The sequence below is a fragment of the Anolis carolinensis genome, unplaced genomic scaffold (genome assembly GCF_035594765.1).
Source record: "Anolis carolinensis isolate JA03-04 unplaced genomic scaffold, rAnoCar3.1.pri scaffold_11, whole genome shotgun sequence".
Lineage (NCBI taxonomy): Eukaryota > Metazoa > Chordata > Lepidosauria > Squamata > Dactyloidae > Anolis > Anolis carolinensis.
The window spans coordinates 8,466,758-8,481,163 of NW_026943822.1; the positions used below are offsets into that span (position 1 = coordinate 8,466,758).

The 14,406-nt window shown below is 41.6% G+C and overlaps 1 protein-coding gene across 4 annotated transcripts in view; it reads left to right on the plus strand.

The window, feature by feature from the left end:
• Nucleotides 1-2,511: 2,511 nt before the first annotated feature.
• The window catches only part of sv2b (synaptic vesicle glycoprotein 2B), an 88,642-nt gene continuing 76,747 nt past the window's right edge, over nucleotides 2,512-14,406 (plus strand). For 2 of the 4 annotated variants that reach the window (XM_062962930.1, XM_003226572.4), the window contains exon 1: nucleotides 6,915-7,341. The gene's annotated coding sequence lies outside the window, so the exon portion shown is untranslated. Of the gene's footprint in view, nucleotides 2,535-6,908; nucleotides 7,342-14,406 lie in introns of those variants that run through there. The other 2 variants (XM_008119443.3, XM_062962932.1) reach the window with 2 other exon arrangements.

Below are 14,406 nucleotides of genomic sequence, written 5' to 3' on the forward strand. Positions count from 1 at the left end.
ACAGTTCTTTTGATGCAGGCAAAACACTAGGCTTGAGCGATCCATGAAAAAAATGTTTCTAAACTCGCTTCAAAAGTAGGGAGCGCTGGCGTTTCGTTTCTGAAGTCACTTCCGAATTTTGTCTCCAAATTTTTTGAAATTTAATGAAAATTCGTTAAATTAAAAAAAAAATCGTTAATGATGGATGCGTATGCGCGGTGGCCCAAAACAGCCCCGGCTGAGCTAACCTGATCAAATTTGGTACAGTGGTAGAACACATTCCACACTGCTTGCTCACCAAACTGCAGAGCGTTTGCCCTTTCCTCAGATTTATTGCGCAATTTCATAGTTTATATTAAAAAATCTTTATTTACAAATTGCAAAAATCTGTTCCTTCTTTTAAATTGTTATTTCCTGTTCAATGGGGTATTCTTCACTGTGAAAGTCCTTCTTTTTGCCTGGAACCACACTGAGCTAAGTCCAACCACCCTCTCCAGATCCCCGGCGCGAATGAGCCACGAGGCGCCCTGCAGGCTCTTTTCATTGAGGACGTACAAGCTCCTTCCCTAAGTTCAATGTGCTTTCCGATTGGCCACAGGGAGGAAACAACAAGCTAGGTTGCCCCAGTGCACCAAAACAAATTTGGGCGATTTGCAAATGCACTTGCTTTGCTTCCGAAAAACATACGATGGCATCAGAAAAATAGGCTATCGTGGTTCGATACCGCGGAATCCACACGACGGGAAAATCCACGTCGAATATCGCTTCAATAGCGACAAAACAAACGAATTGCATACGACATACAGAGGAATCAAATTTTTTGAGCAAGCCTACAAAATACCTCTCTCAAAGCTAGGAGTCACTAGATACCAAGAGCTATTGATGGAAGAGCCAGAAGTGCTGCTTTTTGGGATATAGATGGCCAGTGTTTCATTTGGCAGGCTCTGACGGGAGACGTCTTTCCTCCTTAAATTGCAAGGAAGGATTCAACGGGGTCACTCGAACAGCTTGCTCATCGCCATTGCTACTCTCCCGCCCACATAGTTGCCATCTTCACATCATCTTAATGCGTAAGTGTTGGAATCATGAGCAAGAATGGAGGAGAAGGTGGCAGAAGCCAGTCAGGGAAAGGCCTCTCTTGACTGGTTTCCCTCCCTCCAGATGGGTTGGACTGCAACTCCCATCATCCCCAGACCATATGATAAATGGATGGATGGATATTGCATCCCAATAGCCTTGAAATGATTTCCGTGTGTGCGTCTTTAGTTTAGCTGTTGGATCACACTAACACTATGGAAAAATGTATGCACTCCATGGATTTTTCATAGGGTTTTCTTAGGCAAGGGATAATGACTGTTTTTAAATACCCTCAAGGCATCAGGCCCTTGTTGTTCTCAGAAACTAAGCAGGGTTGGTTTGGAAAGTATTTGGAAGGTAGACTATCAGGTGATCCTAATATGAAGGACCAGCATTTTCTTCCAAAGGTCCCAGGTTCAAATCCCGGGAGCGGAGTGAGTGCCCACTGTTAGCTCCAGCTTCTGCCAACCTAGCAGTTCGAAAACATGCCAATGTGAGTAGATCAATAGGTACTGTTCTGACGGGAAGGTAATGGCCACATGACCTTGGAGGTGTCTATGGACAACGGCAGCTCTTTGGCTTAGAAATGGAGATGAGCACCAACCCCCAGAGTCAGACATGACTGGACTTAAGGTCAGGGGAAACATTTACCTTTTACCTGTACGCCAAAGCCTTAAATCAAGAAATAGTTTTCTAAGATCTACAGAGATACTCAAGGGAACACCTCAGCAAGCAAGAGTCCAAAAGTGGCAGGCTAAAACCCAGAACCTCAATCAGTGGCTGATGCTGGATGAGAGACTCCCTTCCAAGACTGGGCAACTTGGAAGGTGTTGAACAGACTGCGCTCTGGCACCATGAGATGCAGAGCCAACCTTAAGAAATGGGGCTACAAAGAGGAGTCCATGACATGTGAGTGTGGAGAAGAAAAAAACTACAGACCACTTACTACAATGCGGTCTGAACCCTGCCACATGCACAATGGGGGACCGTCTTATAGCAACACCAGAGGCACTCCAAGTGGCCAGCTACTGGTCAAAGAACATGATAATATATTAGTATAACGCCAAGTTGTTGTTGCATTTTTTTAACTTTGTGTTTTCAAATATATTACAGCTTGTACCTTCGGTTCACTTCTGACATGATACATAAAGAAATAAATGTACCTACCTAGACTGCTCAATACTGAATAATTATTGCACATCCCACTTCAGCACTGCAGTCTTTCCCCCTTCCTGTCTGTATTTTTGAATCCATCTCTGTTGGTGCAGAAACAAAAAAGAGCAGCGGGTCTGTGGTGTTGCTGGGATTTCCCCCCTTTTGAGTGCATCATTAACATGCAACGCTTGCCTGGACTGCATCACTGCATGGAGGAGAGATTCCAATGCAGCGATTCCCTCCTCGCTCCTTGAAATCCAGGAGCTCAGCAGAAAAAGAGGCCAGATTTGCTTCAGCAGCACCATCAAATATCTTCCTTCCAGGTAAGAACTGCCACTTATAAAACTACTCGTACCTTCCCACTCTGGAACGTATGAACTAATCATTTCTTTCTAGGCCTAACAGCCAACTATATTTTTAATGTTGCAAATTTTTATTTATTTTGGATGAGCTGAACTAGAAGTTAAGTCTCTCTAAAAGTATGGTTCTTAAACCTCAAGGCTTCCAATATTAATTCAACATAACACGGTTTGTGCTGAATGTCTTGGGATGAGACTCTGTACTGAAAGAGAGTGCTAATACATGGCTTTCCAAACTCCGTTGTGTCACAGGTGGGAGATGAAGTTGCTGGAAGGGTTTGGAGGGCATTGACCTTGAGTTTTGGAGTTGTAGTTCACCTACATCCAGAGAGCACTGTGGACTCAAACAATGATGGATCTGGAACAAACTTGGCAAGAAAACTCAATATGCCCAAATTTGAACACTGCTGGAGTTTGGAGAAAATAGACCATGACACTTGGGAGTTGTAGTTGCTGGGATTTATAGTTTACCTACAATCAAAGGCATTCTGAACCCCACCAAAAAAAGAGAGAAGAGGACAGGTGGAGAAATCTTCAGCTTTCTTTGCCTTCTATTCCTAAGACCATCAGATATATGTGTTTTCTGGTGGTCTTTGGCGACCCCTCTGACACTCCACTCGTGAATGTAAAAGGTAAAGGTAAAGGTTTTCCTCTGACATTAAGTCTAGTTGTATCCGATTCTGGGGGTTGGTGCTCATCTCCATTTCTAAGCCAAAGAGCTGGCATTGTCCATAGACACCTCCAAGGTCATGTTACCTTCTTGCCAGAGCAGTACCTATTGATCTATGCACATTTGCATGTTTTCAAACTGCTAGGTTGGCAGAAGCTGGGGATAAGAGTGGGAGCTCACCCTACTCCCTAGATTTGAACCGACAAACTTTTGGTCAACAAGTTCATCAACTCAGCAGTTTAATCCACTGTACCACCGGGGGTAATAAGGCTTAGCTCATGTTAAAGTGCATTAGATGTGTGCATTGTATGGACACACCAGGCTAATGTGTGTCCTACACTGCATTAGATGATGGTGTAGCTGCAGCCTAAGCTTCAGCAGAAAAATGCAAGTAGTTCCATCCAGAGCAGAGAAAGCACCCAACCACAGTAACTGGGGAAGCGCTTTTCGTCTTGGGAGGACATCGCATTGAGATAGGAGAGTCTTGGATAGTCTGTGAAGCGTGTGTTGAGGAATAACTTCCTTCCCGTTCCCTGTATCACTTATCCTTTCAAAGGTCTGGCCTAAAACCTGGATCCCATTACCAAATCCGACAAAGAGACATTCCAGGAAGCCATCCGGGAGCATCCCAAATTAATTTCCCAAATCATGAGTGGAATGCTCCAATAGCGTTTTTCCCTTTGTGAAAAAAAGATTATAGAATTACGCGAGAGCTAATGAGCAGTTTAACAAATCGCACAAGGAACAAGACGACCCGCGATAAACCAAAGGAACAATGAGAGTTCTTTTTTCTTTTTCTTTTTTTGATTGAGATGGAATTATGGAGAAAGGGATAACATCGTCTAAGCGGCAAGGCTTTAATTAAAAATTCCATGCCCAAATGATCCCAGCGTTGTCACCAACTGAGCAGAATGGATGACATTTGGCACCACTTTAACCTCAGTGACTCCATGTTATGGGGAGCTGTAGTTTAGAGAGGCATTAGATCTCTTTGGCAGAGGAGGAGACAGAGCTTGCAAAGCTACAACTCCCAGGGTTCCATAGCACCAAGCCATGGCATGTAAAGTGGTGTCACTGTTGGGAGAAACCACTTCAGTGGGACATTGCTGGGTTAGGATGCTGGGATTGATTTCTCTCCAGACCAAGAAGGACGAGGAGAAACTGTTTGTGTCCATCCATAGGTCTCTTTGTCTGGCTGAGGACTCTCCGTGCCTGAAGGAGATGAAACGAAAAGCTGGAATCTCTCTATATTTAGACCGAGTGCTGTGTTCGGAGATGGGTAATCCTCTTTCCTTGAATTATCTAGCTGGGGATTAGGCCTTCTAAATTCCCCGCCAAACCGCCCCCGCTCCATAAGGACACACTGGCATCAGATAGTGTTTGGAATACCTTACATTTGCCAAAGGGGAAGCCAGCCATGGGGATCCAGAGAACCCCTGCCACTTCAACTGCCATGGCACAATGCTATGGCATCACGGGAGTTGTAGTTTTATAAGGACTGTGGTCTCATCTCTGCCCAAGAGTGCTGGTGACTTGTAAAACAACAAACCCCACGATCCCATAGCATTGAGCCATAGCTGTTCAAGTGGTGTCAAGTTGCATTCATTCCTCACTGTCGATGCAGCCCAAGTCAACGTCTTCCCGGACATTGCAGTGTCGAAAATAGCATGGAATGAAAAGGAATAGATTCCAGACCCAGTGAAAAGTAGAGCGCTTTGATATGTTTCAGAAAACATTTTCTTCTTTGCACCTGTGAAACAAAATAACCAGGTCAGAAAATAGTACAGGAATAAAAGATACATAAGTTTCCTATGGAAGTTCAAGTCAACACCCTTCCTTTAGCTGCATGGGACATGTTCCTGAATTTACCATAGAAATAGGAGATTGTGTTTCATAGTGAACTCTATCAAAATTAATGACTTTCACTGGAAATTATCAGAGAGTTTCACCTGAGGGCTTAGAAATTTCCTAGAGAAGATACTGGCAAACTCTCAGCTTCCAGTGGAAATTATTTACTATGCAAAATTGAAGCATCCTGCAACCACTGTCAATGGTTGGGTGTGGTTTGCATGATGCAAAACTGTGACACAAAATACATACAGTAGAGTCTCACTTAGCCAACATTCGCTTATCCAACGTTCTGGATTATCCAACGCATTTTTGTAGTCAATGTTTTCAATATATCGTGATATTTTGGTACTAAATTCGTAAATACAGTAATTACAACATAGCATTACTGCGCATTGAACTACTTTTTCTGTCAAATTTGTTGTATAACATGATGTTTTGGTGCTTAATTTGTAAAATCATAACCTAATTTGATGTTTAATAGGCTTCTCCTTAATCTCTCCTTATTATCCAACATATTTGCTTATTCAACGTTCTGCCAGCCCGTTTATGTTGGATAAGTGAGACTCTACTGTACTTGCAATGTACAACTGGAACATGAGATGCAAGCACAATGTTCAACAACAGTGTTGCAATGCACCATGTTTTCTGCTTCTGCAGCAATAGGCAAGATCCACTTGTTGCAGGATGGCAAATAACTTGTCTTACTTACACATGCACATGTCACCAAAAAAAGACCAGCGTCAGTGATGTATCTTCTGCAGCTGGGACTACTGAATAGTTTCTGGCCCTAGACATTGCCTTGGGCTTTGGCATTCATTGCTTTGAGGTGAGACTTCTCCATCTATGATTCTTGGAGTGGCTGGATGACTGATGGAAATGTTTCAGCCTTGCAGAGCCCTTTCTCCATCCAAACAGTTCATTGCTCTGAGATGGTTGTGAGTGGGGGACAAATGAAAGGAAGATGTGCCATCGAGGAGGGCACAAACTTGTTTTCTGCTGCTCTGGAGACTCGGACACAATGGAGCCATGGCTTCAAATGACAGGAAAAGAGATTCCACCAAAACATTAGGAAGAACCTCCTGATAGTCAGAGCTGTTCAGCCGTAGAATATGCTGCTGCCTGGAGCCTGGCGGAGTTTCCTTCTGCAGAGACTTTGAAGCAGAGGTTAGATGGCAATTCAGGAGGGCTTGAATTGAGTGTTTCTGCCTGGCAGAAGGGAGGAGGCCTGGATGTTTCTTGGGTTGGTTTCCTCGAATTCCAATTCTCTGCCCATTCAAGACCAAGCCATCTCCAAATACTTTGGATCAAAAGAGAGCTGGCACATGATGACACATTGCTTGGATTTGGTCTTCCTGCCTGGCATAAATAGGTTGGACTGGATGGCCTTGGGGGTCCCTTCCAACTCTAGGCTCCTATGATTCTTTCAATGGCAGAAATGTGTTGGACTGGATGGTCCTTGTGGTCCCTCCCAATTCTAGAATACTGTGATTCTTTCAATGGCAGAAAGGGTTGCACTGGATGGTCCTTGTGTTCTTTTCCAACTCTAGGATCCTATGATTCTTTCAATAGAAGAATGGGGTTGAACTGGATGGTCCTAGGGGTCCCTTCAAATTCTAGGATCTTATCATTCTTTCAGTGGCAGAAATGGGTTGGACTGGATGGCCTTGGGTGTCTCTTCCAACTTCAGGATCCAATCATTCCATCTAGAATTCTGCCCTAGAAATAGTTCTCCCTTCCAAGCAGTTATAGTTTTTTTTAATGCTTGCATGTGGGTGGAGGAACATAGGCTGGAGCCTGCTGCACCGACGCGCCTCCCCTTTTTATAATATTGACTATTGTCTCTCACCCGCCTTATCCCCCCCGTTGGGGCCGAAGACCATCAATTTCCTATATATAAGTTCATGTCAACACATCTGTTCTGCTCGCAATTCCCTGCTGGCCAGGTCTGCTCCCACCCCTCCCATCTGCTCCGCCTGCAGCCCGCCTGTCCTTCCCTACGGCTTGGCTGTCGGTGTGCCAGACCCACACTTCGGCACCCTCTCTCTCCCCGCCAAGGCGAACGGATGGATGCTCTCTCTGCTGCAGATCTCTCCTCACCTGGAGGCCTGTGACCCACTCGGCTTGGCCAGGACAGTGGCTAATCCCACTTGGATGCCACAACCTCGACAGAAGCAAAGAGGCATCAATGCCTGGTGGAGGAATAATAAACACAGCATTGGCAACTCTGGAACCAAAGCTGTCCTACTCTGGGTAAGGAATGTTTCTCTTTCTTCCCTTCCATTTCCCTTGTCTTATTCTTACTATTATTATGATATTTCTGGGGGGGATTCGGCCCTGCTTTTTTTCATTTGGCGCTCTGCCTACAGTGCAGCAATGGAAAGGCAAGGAGGGGGAGAGGTGAGACACTGCAAAATCTTCGATCTCTTGGGACGGCAAAGGTTTATTACATTTCTGGGAGGAATATTTGTGAATATTTGAATCGTATAGAAGCAGAGCTTTGAACCATATAGAGATAGAGCTTTCAAAGGATGGGCGATGGGTGTGTTCCTTGACTCCCCCTCCCAGAATCCGGTCTCCTTTGGCTCCCGGCACCAGATTTCTGATATATGATGCGATCATCTGGTGTCTTTTGTTAGCCATATGCTGCGGGTGTCTTGCAAATGTCCAACTCCAGATTGGCTTCGGAGAAAGGCTCATGAGAAATATCACTTTTGGGTGGCATTTCGCAGGGATGGAATCCTTGGAGGGCTTGAAAACATTCAGTATCCTAAAGTTTGTATTATATCGCTCGGCCCGTATTCCGGAGGCAAACTACTCTTCGTGTGGAAGACAATGGGAAAAGTGTCACTATAATGGAGCCAAACAACCACAGTAACAATTATGAGTTTTATCATAATTTATATTATGGCTTTCCATCAATTCCAGAACTCAGGGTGGAATAATAAAGAATATTCCAACTTAATATGGAATTAGGAAAACCAGAGCAGACTTAAAAACAAAACAAAAGCATCTGTTACTAGATACCAGAAATTAAATGGCCCTTTTGCTGCTTTTTAAAAGATAACTGTTATTTTGATAGAATTCTGTCCATTTGAAAAACTATTAAAAAAACAGGGTATCTTAAAGAAAAATGATTAAGAGCACCTGCAGCCAGCTCCTTGCAATCAAATTTGTATTGCGATGGAAATTTAATGAAACTTACAATGAAACTGAAAAATTGGGTGGCAATTCTTATATTTTATGTTGTAGAATTAACAAACGGATAGGTTTTGTTTCTGAAACTGTGATTGTTCACACCAAAGTGAGCCTGGAGCGAAAATTGTGCAAATACATTGGAAACGAGTGAGCATTCATGATCTATTTATCTATCTGGGATGCAAGTGTTAGAAATCGAAACAATACGCCCTTTTTGCATTGGCAAATATCTCTCTAAATATAAACCTACATCTTGAGTGCTAGAATATATCTATATCTTGGTCCCCAGACTTTCTAACATGATCCACCTGCAATGGTTTTTAGGCTTTCTCCAAATGCCCCATAATGTATGGATAGTGTCCAGCTTGCCATTGGGATTGGTTTTGCAATGGAGATCGCGCAAAGCTAGCCAACCGAAGCTCTAAGCCATTTGTGGATGTGTTGCCACAAAGTATATGCAATTGTATGGCATATGGCGAGGTTGTTGTCTATGGGTCTGTGAAATGTAGGCTTCAGAAAGCAGTGCACACTTGGAGAGCTCCTCTCCCGGCTTCCCTCAAGGGTTATATAGAACAGCGGCATTAAACCTTCGAGAGAGGACGCGTTTGCCGGCAAGCAGCTGGGCTTTGCTAATCCCTTGAGTGGTTGCTTCAAATGGAGTTTGGGCTAATAGTCTTTGCATTACTGTCATGGAAAGAACTAGAACCCCGGAACTCAACCGAGGGTGTTTTGCATTTAAAAAAAGGGATTGTTTTAGGTCCGAAAGCTGTAGCAACAGTAAGATGGTGCATCTGCAAATGTCAAATGGATTATTTTTTTATATAGGGATGGAAACACCATATCTAGTTCCAGACTGGAGAAGTTAAATAGAGTTTTGTTGCTGGGTTCAAATCAAAATACATTCAACCAGGTGGGGAACTGATATCCATAATTATACTATTCATACTGTGTCATTTATTAGCAATAATTGTAATAATAAGTGTCAACAAAACCAACTCCCATGTATCTGGGTGGATCTCTAAATAGTAGGCGGAGAAAGGAAGAAATCTCTCTCTCAAGGTTCTCTGCCTAGAAGATTCTTATGTAGATATGCCTTATTGGTTTAAATGGTGTCTCAGGTATGTTTCCTCATCTAACAGACCAGAAAGATTGCCTAAATGCGTTGACCTTGGGAAAGTTTCACCGTCATCAGGAAAGCCATCTGAATTGTGTGTCGGGCTTCACTCCTTACAAATGGCCGATTCACTCCCTGTGTATTAAAATAATCCAAGCAAAATGTCAAAGGATAGAAGAGTAAGCATCTTACAAAAATTACAGCCTGTTTTGGAACTAATTCCAATTTTTCAAAAATTAAGAACCCGTATTACCATAGATCTCTGTGGCAATTCATTTCCATTGTGCATCTCAAAAGAATGGGACACACAGTCAATATCTATCTGGAAGTGAGTCCCATTGAACCCAATGGGTTTTATTCAAAATAGCCATGCATATTATGCTTGATTGGAGGTGCTGATTGGAAGGTCGGCAGCTTGAATCTGTGGACGAGGTGAGCTCCCGTTGTTAGCCCCAGCTTCTCCAACATAGTAGTTTGAAAACATGCAAATGTGAGTAGATCAATAGATACCATTTCAACAGGACGGTAACAGCGCTCCATGCAGTCATGCCAGTGGCCACATGACCTTGGAGGTGTCTAGGGATAACGCTGGCTTTTCTGCTTAGAAATGGAGATGAGCACCAACCCCCAGAGTCGGATATGACTAGACTTAGTGTCAAAAGGTAACCTTTACCTTTACCTATTATGCTTTGAAATGTCAGATGTTTTTTTTTTTTGGAGGCATGGAACATGATCAGTCTCAAGTAGGAATTGCTTATGAGTGTTCTCATTTTCTATCGAGAAAGCCATCATGAGATTCTTCTTTTTGCATTTTTTTTTGGGGGGGGGGGATTATTTTGTGCAGAAAACCTTATTTCTTGCAAAATATTCAGATTTTTGTGCATTTTGTTCAAAAGATGCTGCTGTTGCGCAAAGAGGGAAAAAAGAAGAACTTTCCCTGGAACCATTTTTTGTACAAAAAGCAAAACATCACTAGAAGTTTGCAAAGGATAAAAGAGATGGGAGAAGACCTCAAGCCATTTTGAGTTTTTTTTGTGGAGAGAAAAGGCAGGGTATAAATAAACAGAGCAACAACAACAACAGAAACACAATAATAATAATAATAATAATAATAATAATAATAATAATAATAATAATAATAATAATAATAATAATAATCTTTGTGAGGCTGAAACCAAGCAAAGATTTACACCTTTCATCTGAAAACACACAGAAACCAAGCTCAGCCAGGAAACAAGGCCAATGCAAAGCCGGATTTGCAAAAAGTTGCAAATCCATAGTTGCAAAGAGGAATGAGTATCAAGCAAGAGGGGACCTTGCGTGACAAGCAGCATTTGCCCAAATCCCCTTTTTAGATGTAAAATCCCTTCGTCCTTAGCTGTGCTTACTGTAAAAGTAAAAAAAAAAAAAAAAAAAAAAAAACGTCAATGAAGAAACAAGTGTTAAGATCCACAATTTGTACAATCTAACCTAGGCTTCATCTACACTGGAGAATTAATGCAGTTTAATACCTCTTGAATTGCCATGGTTTAGTGTTATGGGATGTTTTGGAGTTGTCATTTGGTGAGGCATCAGCCCACTTTGGAAGGCTGGGGGCCTTGCAGAACTACAGCTCCCATGATTTCATAGCCTTGAGCCGTGGCAGTTAAAACGGTGCCCATTTGAATTGTTTCTGAAATGTAACTGTAAAGACTTTCTGTATGTATTTCAGATTTCAATATTAATGTCAAAAATACATAGTATGATTTTCCATAGGATTTGTGCTACATTAGAACAGTAGAGACAAATATCGCTCGATTTTCTTACAGCAGCTGAGGATATGATCCATGGTTTCGTCGGTTTCCTTGCACAGTCTGCATTTTGGGTCATCAGCTGATTTTTCGATCTTGGCCTTAATTGCCTTTGTTCTGATGGCTTGCTCCTGGGCTGCAAGGATCAGGGTTATTATTATTATTATTTTATTGTATGACACAGCAAAAATGATAGATATGCTGGATTTCGTATCACAAAATCACAAGTCAAACACTTCCCAAGCGTCTAGGACTGTGTGATATATTTTCAGATGATGCATTATTATTATTATTATTATTATTATTATTATTATTATTATTATTATTATTATTGCTTATCTTACATAGACCCAGGGGTTACGGTTGCTTGACGTATGGATGTGTCACGACACAGAGTTCGGAAAGCTTTGGTCTACATTGAAGGATTAATGCAGTTTGACCCCACTTGTACCACCATGGTGCAGTTCTATGGAAGGTTGGGTATTGTTGTTTGGTGAGATGCCAGCACTCTTGGGCAGGGGAGAGTGAAGACCTTGTAAAACTATAGCTCTCCGAAACACTAAATTGGTGCCAAATTGCGTTAGTTCTACCGCTTAGACTCAGCCCTGGAGGGAAGAGGCTAAGAGAGAAGAAGAAAATGGAAAGGAATACTGCTTGAGAGATAGAGAGGGAGAAAGAAAGAGGGAGAGAAGGGGTTGGCTGAGCAGTATTTATAGCTGCCTCATTAAAGCCGGAGACAGCTGGTGCTTGGCAGAAGCGTGGCCCGGCTCCGTTTCCACCAAGATGCTCTGGAAGAGGAGGGACCTGCCAGCTTACTGCTCCTTCTTCGCTCTCCTGCTTAATATTCCTTCCTTGCACCTTTTGCATGCACTATATATTTTAAAAAAACCTCAACAACCCTCCTTTCTCTTATTAAAATTCTCATTCTACTCCCCATGGGACCATATCGTATGCCCTCCCGACAGATGGCCGTCTAACCTCTGCTGACAGAGCATATATAGAAGGAGAGAAATCCCACACCATTCGAGTTGGCAAGGGACCCCAAAGCCCATCCAGTCCCACCCCCTTCTGTCTTCATGCAGGAAAAGCACCACCAAAGCACTCCCAACAGATGGCCATCCAGTCTCTGCTTAAAAGCCTCCAAAGGAGTGGACTGGACCTTGAGCCGTAAGCATTGGGTTCAAGGTATGTTGAAGTTAGTTCAAGTGGTATATGCAGTTCGAGTTATGCAGCTAGAGGAACACAAAGCGGAATTGCAAAGCAGCAGGCTCCTATGTATTCTATATAATATACTGTATATACTCGAGTATAAGCTGACCTGACTATAAACCGAGGCACCTAATTTTACCACAAAAAACTGGGAAAACATTGACTCCAGTATAAGCCGAGGGTGGTAAATTTCAGAAATAAAAATAGATACCAATAAAATTACATTAATTGAGGCATCAGTAGGTTAACTGATTTTGAATGTTTACATAAAGCTCAAATTTAAGATAAGACTGCCCAACTCTGATCAAATCATGATTCTCATCTTCTTCAATGTAAATTTTATTTATTTATTTATTTATTTATTTATTTATTATTTAAACTTATATGCCGCCACTCCCCTAGGGCTCCGGGCGGCTTACAAGAAATAAATCTTACAATAAATCTTAAAAACACTCCCCCAGGGCTTGGAGTGGCTTATAAAAACAGCTGAAATCTAAGCAATTTAAAAACAGCATGTGCTTATGTAGCCTTTTAATAATAATAGAGTAAAATAATACATGTAATAATAATAATAATAATAATAATAATAATAATAATAATAATAATACAGGAAAATAATACATGTAATAATAAATAGAGTAAAATAATAAATGCAATGCCAACCTAGCAGTTCGAAAACATGCAAATGTGAGTAGATCAATAGGTACCGCTCCGGCGGGAAGGTAATGGCGCTCCATGCAGTCATGCTGGCCACATGACCTGGAGATGTCTATGGACAACGCCGGCTCTTCAGCTTAGAAATGGAGATGAGCACCAACCCCCAGAGTTAGTCATGACTGGACTTAATGTCAGGGGAAAACCTTTACCTTTTACTACTACTACTACTACTACTAATAATAATAATAATAAGATCAGAGTGAAATAATAAATGTATTAATAATAATAAAAATAGAGTAAAATAAATGTTAATAGTAGCAACAATAATAGAGAAAAATAATAAATGTAATAATACCAATAATAATAGAGAAAAATAATAAATGTAATAGTACCAATAATAATACAGAAAAATAATCATAGAATCATAGAATAGTAGAGTTGGAAGAGACCTCATGGGCCATCCAGTCCAACCCCCTGCCAAGAAGCATAAATGTAATAATACCAATAATAATAAAGAAAAATAATAAATGTACCATATATTCTCGAGTATAAGCTGACCCAAATATAAGCCAACCAGGACCCTCACCCGAGTATAAGCCGAGGGGGGCTTTTTCAGTCTTAAAAAAAAGGCTGAAGAACTAGGTTTATACTCGAGTATATACAGTAACTTTTTGTATGCCTCGCGACATAACCGTGGCTATAAGAAGCCCCTTTACTGAATTGCAAAGATGCACAGCAGGGCATCAGGATGGTTGCAAGGCCCTTTTGGTCCCATTTTGTGTTGGTTCTGTTGCGCATCAGGCTGGGTTTGTTGCATTATTACTGCTATTATTATTATTCAGTGAAAGCAACTAAGCAAGGACATAGTCTTCTTAAAAGACCTTTCTTTAAAACCCACAATAATAATAATAATAATAATAATAATAATAATAATAATAATAATAATAATACAGCCTTAAACACTTGGGAAATCCAACATATACATCTCATTTGCTGTGTCATACTGTGTTTTTGTGTCAGAATAATAATAATAATAATAATAATAATAATAATAATAATAATAATAGAAGGGGCAAGTCTTCTTAGGATCTATCTATCTATCTGTCTATCTATCTATCTACAGTAGAGTCTCACTTATCCAACACTCGCTTATTTATTTACAGTATTTATATTCCGCCCTTCTCACCCTGAAGGGGACTCAGGGCGGATCACATTACACATATAAGGCAAACATTCAATGCCTTAACATAGAACAAAGACAAGACAAACATGGGGCTCCGAGCTGGCCTCGAACTCATGACCTCTTGGTCAGAGTGATTTGTTGCAGCTGGCTGCAGCTGGTTGCTCAAC